Source organism: Mixophyes fleayi, unplaced genomic scaffold (assembly GCF_038048845.1).
Source record: "Mixophyes fleayi isolate aMixFle1 unplaced genomic scaffold, aMixFle1.hap1 Scaffold_1874, whole genome shotgun sequence".
NCBI lineage: Eukaryota > Metazoa > Chordata > Amphibia > Anura > Limnodynastidae > Mixophyes > Mixophyes fleayi.
In genome coordinates this window covers 37,501-45,000 of record NW_027446146.1, presented here as the reverse complement: position 1 = coordinate 45,000, position 7,500 = coordinate 37,501, and the positions used below count along the sequence as shown (strand labels likewise).

At 47.9% G+C, this 7,500-nt stretch overlaps 9 non-coding genes and 30 pseudogenes across 9 annotated transcripts; all 39 read right to left on the bottom strand.

The window, feature by feature from the left end:
* LOC142119270 (5S ribosomal RNA) overlaps positions 1–38 on the bottom strand; it is a 119-nt pseudogene extending 81 nt beyond the window's left edge.
* Positions 39–120: 82 nt separating this feature from the next.
* On the bottom strand, positions 121–239 carry LOC142119022 (5S ribosomal RNA; annotated as a pseudogene).
* Positions 240–320: 81 nt separating this feature from the next.
* Positions 321–439, bottom strand: LOC142119155 (5S ribosomal RNA; annotated as a pseudogene).
* Positions 440–510: 71 nt separating this feature from the next.
* Positions 511–629, bottom strand: LOC142118995 (5S ribosomal RNA). The gene has a single exon (XR_012683208.1). It is a non-coding gene; the product is annotated as a 5S ribosomal RNA (ribosomal RNA).
* Positions 630–712: 83 nt separating this feature from the next.
* Positions 713–831, bottom strand: LOC142119050 (5S ribosomal RNA; annotated as a pseudogene).
* Positions 832–902: 71 nt separating this feature from the next.
* Positions 903–1,021, bottom strand: LOC142118990 (5S ribosomal RNA). The gene has a single exon (XR_012683203.1). It is a non-coding gene; the product is annotated as a 5S ribosomal RNA (ribosomal RNA).
* Positions 1,022–1,103: 82 nt separating this feature from the next.
* LOC142119174 (5S ribosomal RNA) lies at positions 1,104–1,222 on the bottom strand. The gene has a single exon (XR_012683246.1). It is a non-coding gene; the product is annotated as a 5S ribosomal RNA (ribosomal RNA).
* Positions 1,223–1,305: 83 nt separating this feature from the next.
* On the bottom strand, positions 1,306–1,423 carry LOC142119232 (5S ribosomal RNA; annotated as a pseudogene).
* Positions 1,424–1,494: 71 nt separating this feature from the next.
* LOC142119029 (5S ribosomal RNA) lies at positions 1,495–1,613 on the bottom strand (annotated as a pseudogene).
* An 82-nt stretch (positions 1,614–1,695) lies between these two features.
* LOC142119317 (5S ribosomal RNA) lies at positions 1,696–1,814 on the bottom strand (annotated as a pseudogene).
* Positions 1,815–1,896: 82 nt separating this feature from the next.
* LOC142119289 (5S ribosomal RNA) lies at positions 1,897–2,015 on the bottom strand (annotated as a pseudogene).
* An 83-nt stretch (positions 2,016–2,098) lies between these two features.
* LOC142119161 (5S ribosomal RNA) lies at positions 2,099–2,217 on the bottom strand (annotated as a pseudogene).
* Positions 2,218–2,288: 71 nt separating this feature from the next.
* LOC142119111 (5S ribosomal RNA) lies at positions 2,289–2,407 on the bottom strand (annotated as a pseudogene).
* A 71-nt stretch (positions 2,408–2,478) lies between these two features.
* LOC142119303 (5S ribosomal RNA) lies at positions 2,479–2,597 on the bottom strand (annotated as a pseudogene).
* An 82-nt stretch (positions 2,598–2,679) lies between these two features.
* On the bottom strand, positions 2,680–2,798 carry LOC142119346 (5S ribosomal RNA). Its single transcript, XR_012683263.1, has one exon. It is a non-coding gene; the product is annotated as a 5S ribosomal RNA (ribosomal RNA).
* Positions 2,799–2,879: 81 nt separating this feature from the next.
* LOC142119179 (5S ribosomal RNA) lies at positions 2,880–2,998 on the bottom strand (annotated as a pseudogene).
* Positions 2,999–3,079: 81 nt separating this feature from the next.
* Positions 3,080–3,198, bottom strand: LOC142119167 (5S ribosomal RNA; annotated as a pseudogene).
* An 82-nt stretch (positions 3,199–3,280) lies between these two features.
* LOC142119269 (5S ribosomal RNA) lies at positions 3,281–3,399 on the bottom strand (annotated as a pseudogene).
* Positions 3,400–3,481: 82 nt separating this feature from the next.
* Positions 3,482–3,600, bottom strand: LOC142119288 (5S ribosomal RNA; annotated as a pseudogene).
* Positions 3,601–3,683: 83 nt separating this feature from the next.
* LOC142119154 (5S ribosomal RNA) lies at positions 3,684–3,802 on the bottom strand (annotated as a pseudogene).
* A 71-nt stretch (positions 3,803–3,873) lies between these two features.
* On the bottom strand, positions 3,874–3,992 carry LOC142119138 (5S ribosomal RNA). Its single transcript, XR_012683243.1, has one exon. It is a non-coding gene; the product is annotated as a 5S ribosomal RNA (ribosomal RNA).
* Positions 3,993–4,075: 83 nt separating this feature from the next.
* LOC142119049 (5S ribosomal RNA) lies at positions 4,076–4,194 on the bottom strand (annotated as a pseudogene).
* Positions 4,195–4,265: 71 nt separating this feature from the next.
* LOC142119408 (5S ribosomal RNA) lies at positions 4,266–4,384 on the bottom strand. The gene has a single exon (XR_012683271.1). It is a non-coding gene; the product is annotated as a 5S ribosomal RNA (ribosomal RNA).
* An 82-nt stretch (positions 4,385–4,466) lies between these two features.
* Positions 4,467–4,585, bottom strand: LOC142119162 (5S ribosomal RNA). Its single transcript, XR_012683245.1, has one exon. It is a non-coding gene; the product is annotated as a 5S ribosomal RNA (ribosomal RNA).
* Positions 4,586–4,668: 83 nt separating this feature from the next.
* Positions 4,669–4,786, bottom strand: LOC142119231 (5S ribosomal RNA; annotated as a pseudogene).
* A 71-nt stretch (positions 4,787–4,857) lies between these two features.
* Positions 4,858–4,976, bottom strand: LOC142119316 (5S ribosomal RNA; annotated as a pseudogene).
* Positions 4,977–5,058: 82 nt separating this feature from the next.
* LOC142119287 (5S ribosomal RNA) lies at positions 5,059–5,177 on the bottom strand (annotated as a pseudogene).
* Positions 5,178–5,260: 83 nt separating this feature from the next.
* On the bottom strand, positions 5,261–5,378 carry LOC142119228 (5S ribosomal RNA; annotated as a pseudogene).
* Positions 5,379–5,449: 71 nt separating this feature from the next.
* Positions 5,450–5,568, bottom strand: LOC142119027 (5S ribosomal RNA; annotated as a pseudogene).
* An 82-nt stretch (positions 5,569–5,650) lies between these two features.
* On the bottom strand, positions 5,651–5,769 carry LOC142119315 (5S ribosomal RNA; annotated as a pseudogene).
* An 82-nt stretch (positions 5,770–5,851) lies between these two features.
* On the bottom strand, positions 5,852–5,970 carry LOC142119284 (5S ribosomal RNA; annotated as a pseudogene).
* Positions 5,971–6,053: 83 nt separating this feature from the next.
* On the bottom strand, positions 6,054–6,172 carry LOC142119160 (5S ribosomal RNA; annotated as a pseudogene).
* A 71-nt stretch (positions 6,173–6,243) lies between these two features.
* On the bottom strand, positions 6,244–6,362 carry LOC142119132 (5S ribosomal RNA; annotated as a pseudogene).
* An 83-nt stretch (positions 6,363–6,445) lies between these two features.
* Positions 6,446–6,564, bottom strand: LOC142119060 (5S ribosomal RNA; annotated as a pseudogene).
* An 82-nt stretch (positions 6,565–6,646) lies between these two features.
* Positions 6,647–6,765, bottom strand: LOC142118985 (5S ribosomal RNA). Its single transcript, XR_012683199.1, has one exon. It is a non-coding gene; the product is annotated as a 5S ribosomal RNA (ribosomal RNA).
* An 83-nt stretch (positions 6,766–6,848) lies between these two features.
* On the bottom strand, positions 6,849–6,967 carry LOC142119048 (5S ribosomal RNA; annotated as a pseudogene).
* Positions 6,968–7,038: 71 nt separating this feature from the next.
* LOC142119014 (5S ribosomal RNA) lies at positions 7,039–7,157 on the bottom strand. Its single transcript, XR_012683225.1, has one exon. It is a non-coding gene; the product is annotated as a 5S ribosomal RNA (ribosomal RNA).
* An 82-nt stretch (positions 7,158–7,239) lies between these two features.
* LOC142119063 (5S ribosomal RNA) lies at positions 7,240–7,358 on the bottom strand (annotated as a pseudogene).
* Positions 7,359–7,441: 83 nt separating this feature from the next.
* LOC142119227 (5S ribosomal RNA) overlaps positions 7,442–7,500 on the bottom strand; it is a 118-nt pseudogene continuing 59 nt past the window's right edge.

Here is a 7,500-nt window from a genome sequence, read left to right as displayed (position 1 = left end):
TTAAGATTGGGCTTGTTCAGGGTGGTGTGGCTGTAGGTATTGGTTATCTACTGACCTACATCTCTTATTCATCTCAAAACCAGCATTAAAGGAAGCAAGAACAAGAGAGAGAAAAAAAAATGCCTATGGCACCTGGTATTCCCAGGTGGTCTCCCATCCAAGTACTAACCAGGCCCGGCCCTGCTTAACTTCCAAGATCAGACGAGATTGGGCTTGTTCAGGGCGGTGTGGCTGTAGGTGTTGCTTGCTTACAGACCTACATCTCTTATACATCTCAAAACCAGCATTGAAGGAAGCAAGAACAAGAGAGAGAAAAAAAAGGCCTACAGCACCTGGTATTCCCAGGTGGTCTCCCATCCAAGTTCTAACCTGGCCCGGCCCTGCTTAGCTTCCAAGAACAGGTGAGATTGGGCTTGTTCAGGGTGGTGTGGCTGTAGGTATTTGTTGCCTACTGACCTACATCTCAAAACCAGCATTGAAGGAAGCAAGAACAAGAGAGAGAAAAAAAAAGGCCTACGGCACCTGGTATTCCCAGGTGGTCTCCCATCCAAGTACTAACCAGGCCCGACCCTGCTTAGCTTCCAAGATCAGACAAGATTGGGCTTGTTCAGGGTGGTGTGGCTGTAGGTGTTGGTTGCTTACAGACCTACATCTCTTATACATCTCAAAACCAGCATTGAAGGAAGCAAGAACAAGAGAGAGAGAAAAAAAAGGCCTAAAGCACCTGGTATTCCCAGGTGGTCTCCCATCCAAGTACTAACCAGGCCCTGCCCTGCTTAGCTTCCAAAATCAGACGAGATTGGGCTTGTTCAGGGTGGTGTGGCTGTAGGTATTTGTTGCCTACTGACCTACATCTCAAAACCAGCATTGAAGGAACCAAGAACAAGAGAGAGAAAAAAAATGGCCTACAACACCTGGTATTCCCAGGTGGTCTCCCATCCAAGTACTAACCAGGCCCGGCCCTGCTTAGCTTCCAAGATCAGGCGAGATTGGGCTTGTTCAGGGTGGTGTGGCTGTAGGTATTGGTTATTTACTGACCTACATCTCTTATTCATCTCAAAACCAGCATTGAAGGAAGCAAGAACAAGAGAGAGAAAAAAAAATGCCTACGGCACCTGGTATTCCCAGGTGGTCTCCCATCCAAGTACTAACCAGGCCCGGCCCTGCTTAACTTCCAAGATCAGACGAGATTGGGCTTGTTCAGGGTGGTGTGGCTGTAGGTGTTGGTTGCTTACAGACCTACATCTCTTATACATCTCAAAACCAGCATTGAAGGAAGCAAGAACAAGAGAGAGAGAAAAAAAAGGCCTACAGCACCTGGTATTCCCAGGTGGTCTCCCATCCAAGTACTAACCAGGCCTGGCCCTGCTTAGCTTCAAAGATCAGGCGAGATTGGGCTTTTCAGGGTGGTGTGGCTGTAGGTATTTGTTGCCTACTGACCTACATCTCAAAACCAGCATTGAAGGAAGCAAGAACAAGAGAGAGAAAAAAAAAGGCCTATAGCACCTGGTATTCCCAGGTGGTCTCCCATCCAAGTACTAACCAGGCCCGGCCCTGCTTAGCTTCCAAGATCAGGCGAGATTGGGCTTGTTCAGGGTGGTGTGGCTGTAGGTATTGGTTATGTACTGACCTACATCTCTTATTCATCTCAAAACCAGCATTGAAGGAAGCAAGAACAAGAGAGAGAAAAAAAAATGCCTATGGCACCTGGTATTCCCAGGTAGTCTCCCATCCAAGTACTAACCAGGCCCGGACCTGCTTAGCTTCCAAGATCAGGCGAGATTGGGCTTGTTCAGGGTGGTGTGGCTGTAGGTATTGGTTATCTACTGACCTACATCTCTTATTCATCTCAAAACCAGCATTGAAGGAAGCAAGAACAAGAGAGAGTAAAAAAAATGCCTATGGCACCTGGTATTCCCAGGTGGTCTCCTATCCAAGTACTAACCAGGCCCGGCACTGCTTAACTTTCAAGATCAGACGAGATTGGGCTTGTTCAGGGCGGTGTGGCTGTAGGTGTTGGTTGCTTACAGACCTACATCTCTTATACATCTCAAAACCAGCATTGAAGGAAGCAAGAACAAGAGAGAGAGAAAAAAAAGGCCTACAGCACCTGGTATTCCCAGGTGGTCTCCCATCCAAGTACTAACTAGGCCCGGCCCTGCGTAGCTTCCAAGATCAGGCGAGATTGGGCTTGTTCAGGGTGGTGTGGCTGTAGGTATTTGTTACCTACTGACCTACATCTCAAAACCAGCATTGAAGGAAGCAAGAACAAGAGAGAGAAAAAAAAAGGCCTACGGCACCTGGTATTCCCAGGTGGTCTCCCATCCAAGTACTAACCAGGCCCGGCCCTGCTTAGCTTCCAAGATCAGGCAAGATTGGGCTTGTTCAGGGTGGTGTGGCTGTAGGTATTTGTTGCCTACTGACCTACATCTCAAAACCAGCATTGAATGAACCAAGAACAAGAAAAAAATAAAAAATGGCCTACGGCACGTGGTATTCCCAGGTGGTCTCCCATCCAAGTACAAACCAGGCCTGGCCCTGCTTAGCTTCCAAGATCAGGCGAGATTGGGCTTGTTCAGGGTGGTGTGGCTGTAGGTATTGGTTATTTACTGACCTACATCTCTTATTCATCTCAAAACCAGCATTGAAGGAAGCAAGAACAAGAGAGAGAAAAAAAAATGCCTACGGCACCTGGTATTCCCAGGTGGTCTCCCACCCAAGTACTAACCAGGCCCGGCCCTGCTTAACTTCCAAGATCAGACGAGATTGGGCTTGTTCAGGGCGGTGTGGCTGTAGGTGTTGGTTGCTTACAGACCTACATCTCTTATACATCTCAAAACCAGCATTGAAGGAAGCAAGAACAAGAGAGAGAAAAAAATGGCCTATGGCACCTGGTATTCCCAGGTGGTCTCCCATCTAAGTACTAACCAGGCACGGCCCTGCTTAGCTTCCAAGATCAGACGAGATTGGGCTTGTTCAGGGTGGTGTGGCTGTAGGTATTTGTTGCCTACTGACCTACATCTCTTATACATCTCAAAACCAGCATTGAAGTAAGCAAGAACAAGAGAGAGAAAAAAATGGCCTATGGCACCTGGTATTCCCAGGTGGTCTCCCATCTAAGTACTAACCAGGCACGGCCCTGCTTAGCTTCCAAGATCAGACGAGATTGGGCTTGTTCAGGGTGGTGTGGCCGTGGGTATTGGTTGTCTACTGACCTACATCTCTTATTCATCTCAAAACCAGCATTGAAGAAAGCAAGAACAAGAGAGAGAAAAAAAAATGCCTATGGCACCTGGTATTCCCAGGTAGTCTCCCATCCAAGTACTAACCAGGCCCGGCCCTGCTTAGCTTCCAAGATCAGTTAAGATTGGGCTTGTTCAGGGTGGTGTGGCTGTAGGTATTGGTTATCTACTGACCTACATCTCTTATTCATCTCAAAACCAGCATTAAAGGAAGCAAGAACAAGAGAGAGTAAAAAAAATGCCTATGGCACCTGGTATTCCCAGGTGGTCTCCTATCCAAGTACTAACCAGGCCCGGCACTGCTTAACTTTCAAGATCAGACGAGATTGGGCTTGTTCAGGGCGGTGTGGCTGTAGGTGTTGGTTGCTTACAGACCTACATCTCTTATACATCTCAAAACCAGCATTGAAGGAAGCAAGAACAAGAGAGAGAGAAAAAAAAGGCCTACAGCACCTGGTATTCCCAGGTGGTCTCCCATCCAAGTTCTAACCTGGCCCGGCCCTGCTTAGCTTCCAAGAACAGGTGAGATTGGGCTTGTTCAGGGTGGTGTGGCTGTAGGTATTTGCTGCCTACTGACCTACATCTCAAAACCAGCATTGAAGGAAGCAAGAACAAGAGAGAGAAAAAAAAAGGCCTACGGCACCTGGTATTCCCAGGTGGTCTCCCATCCAAGTACTAACCAGGCCCGACCCTGCTTAGCTTCCAAGATCAGACGAGATTGGGCTTGTTCAGGGTGGTGTGGCTGTAGGTGTTGGTTGCTTACAGACCTACATCTCTTATACATCTCAAAACCAGCATTGAAGGAAGCAAGAACAAGAGAGAGAGAAAAAAAAGGCCTAAAGCACCTGGTATTCCCAGGTGGTCTCCCATCCAAGTACTAACCAGGCCCTGCCCTGCTTAGCTTCCAAAATCAGACGAGATTGGGCTTGTTCAGGGTGGTGTGGCTGTAGGTATTTGTTGCCTACTGACCTACATCTCAAAACCAGCATTGAAGGAACCAAGAACAAGAGAGAGAAAAAAAATAGCCTACAGCACCTGGTATTCCCAGGTGGTCTCCCATCCAAGTACTAACCAGGCCCGGCCCTGCTTAGCTTCCAAGATCAGGCGAGATTGGGCTTGTTCAGGGTGGTGTGGCTGTAGGTATTGGTTATTTACTGACCTACATCTCTTATTCATCTCAAAACCAGCATTGAAGGAAGCAAGAACAAGAGAGAGAAAAAAAAATGCCTACGGCACCTGGTATTCCCAGGTGGTCTCCCATCCAAGTACTAACCAGGCCCGGCCCTGCTTAACTTCCAAGATCAGACGAGATTGGGCTTGTTCAGGGTGGTGTGGCTGTAGGTGTTGGTTGCTTACAGACCTACATCTCTTATACATCTCAAAACCAGCATTGAAGGAAGCAAGAACAAGAGAGAGAGAAAAAAAAGGCCTACAGCACCTGGTATTCCCAGGTGGTCTCCCATCCAAGTACTAACCAGGCCTGGCCCTGCTTAGCTTCAAAGATCAGGCGAGATTGGGCTTTTCAGGGTGGTGTGGCTGTAGGTATTTGTTGCCTACTGACCTACATCTCAAAACCAGCATTGAAGGAAGCAAGAACAAGAGAGAGAAAAAAAAATGCCTATGGCACCTGGTATTCCCAGGTAGTCTCCCATCCAAGTACTAACCAGGCCCGGACCTGCTTAGCTTCCAAGATCAGGCGAGATTGGGCTTGTTCAGGGTGGTGTGGCTGTAGGTATTGGTTATCTACTGACCTACATCTCTTATTCATCTCAAAACCAGCATTGAAGGAAGCAAGAACAAGAGAGAGAAAAAAAAATGCCTATGGCACCTGGTATTCCCAGGTGGTCTCCTATCCAAGTACTAACCAGGCCCGGCACTGCTTAACTTTCAAGATCAGACGAGATTGGGCTTGTTCAGGGCGGTGTGGCTGTAGGTGTTGGTTGCTTACAGACCTACATCTCTTATACATCTCAAAACCAGCATTGAAGGAAGCAAGAACAAGAGAGAGAGAAAAAAAAGGCCTACAGCACCTGGTATTCCCAGGTGGTCTCCCATCCAAGTACTAACCAGGCCTGGCCCTGCTTAGCTTCAAAGATCAGGCGAGATTGGGCTTTTCAGGGTGGTGTGGCTGTAGGTATTTGTTGCCTACTGACCTACATCTCAAAACCAGCATTGAAGGAAGCAAGAACAAGAGAGAGAAAAAAAAAGGCCTATAGCACCTGGTATTCCCAGGTGGTCTCCCATCCAAGTACTAACCAGGCCCGGCCCTGCTTAGCTTCCAAGATCAGGCGAGATTGGGCTTGTTCAGGGTGGTGTGGCTGTAGGTATTGGTTATGTACTGACCTACATCTCTTATTCATCTCAAAACCAGCATTGAAGGAAGCAAGAACAAGAGAGAGAAAAAAAAATGCCTATGGCACCTGGTATTCCCAGGTAGTCTCCCATCCAAGTACTAACCAGGCCCGGACCTGCTTAGCTTCCAAGATCAGGCGAGATTGGGCTTGTTCAGGGTGGTGTGGCTGTAGGTATTGGTTATCTACTGACCTACATCTCTTATTCATCTCAAAACCAGCATTGAAGGAAGCAAGAACAAGAGAGAGTAAAAAAAATGCCTATGGCACCTGGTATTCCCAGGTGGTCTCCTATCCAAGTACTAACCAGGCCCGGCACTGCTTAACTTTCAAGATCAGACGAGATTGGGCTTGTTCAGGGCGGTGTGGCTGTAGGTGTTGGTTGCTTACAGACCTACATCTCTTATACATCTCAAAACCAGCATTGAAGGAAGCAAGAACAAGAGAGAGAGAAAAAAAAGGCCTACAGCACCTGGTATTCCCAGGTGGTCTCCCATCCAAGTACTAACTAGGCCCGGCCCTGCGTAGCTTCCAAGATCAGGCGAGATTGGGCTTGTTCAGGGTGGTGTGGCTGTAGGTATTTGTTACCTACTGACCTACATCTCAAAACCAGCATTGAAGGAAGCAAGAACAAGAGAGAGAAAAAAAAAGGCCTACGGCACCTGGTATTCCCAGGTGGTCTCCCATCCAAGTACTAACCAGGCCAGACCCTGCTTAGCTTCCAAGATCAGGCGAGATTGGGCTTGTTCAGGGTGGTGTGGCTGTAGGTATTGGTTATCTACTGACCTACATCTCTTATTCATCTCAAAACCAGCATTGAAGGAAGCAAGAACAAGAGAGAGAAAAAAAAAATGCCTACGGCACCTGGTATTCCCAGGTGGTCTCCCATCCAAGTACTAACCAGGCCCGGCCCTGCTTAGCTTCCAAGATCAGGCGAGATTGGGCTTGTTCAGGGTGGTGTGGCTGTAGGTATTGGTTATATACTGACCTACATCTCTTATTCATCTCAAAACCAGCATTGAAGGAAGCAAGAACAAGAGAGAGAAAAAAAAAGGCCTACAGCACCTGGTATTCCCAGGTGGTCTCCCATCCAAGTACTAACCAGGCCCGACCCTGCTTAGCTTCCAAGATCAGACGAGATTGGGCTTGTTCAGGGTGGTGTGGCTGTAGGTGTTGGTTGCTTACAGACCTACATCTCTTATACATCTCAAAACCAGCATTGAAGGAAGCAAGAACAAGAGAGAGAGAAAAAAAAGGCCTAAAGCACCTGGTATTCCCAGGTGGTCTCCCATCCAAGTACTAACCAGGCCCTGCCCTGCTTAGCTTCCAAAATCAGACGAGATTGGGCTTGTTCAGGGTGGTGTGGCTGTAGGTATTTGTTGCCTACTGACCTACATCTCAAAACCAGCATTGAAGGAACCAAGAACAAGAGAGAGAAAAAAAATGGCCTACAGCACCTAGTATTCCCAGGTGGTCTCCCATCCAAGTACTAACCAGGCCCGGCCCTGCTTAGCTTCCAAGATCAGGCGAGATTGGGCTTGTTCAGGGTGGTGTGGCTGTAGGTATTGGTTATTTACTGACCTACATCTCTTATTCATCTCAAAACCAGCATTGAAGGAAGCAAGAACAAGAGAGAGAAAAAAAAATGCCTACAGCACCTGGTATTCCCAGGTGGTCTCCCATCCAAGTACTAACCAGGCCTGGCCCTACTTAGCTTCCAAGATCAGACGAGATTGGGCTTGTTCAGGGCGGTGTGGCTGTAGGTGTTGGTTGCTTACAGACCTACATCTCTTATACATCTCAAAACCAGCATTGAAGGAAGCAAGAACAAGAGAGAGAGAAAAAAAAGGCCTACAGCACCTGGTATTCCCAGGTGGTCTCCCATCCAAGTACTAACCAGGCCTGGC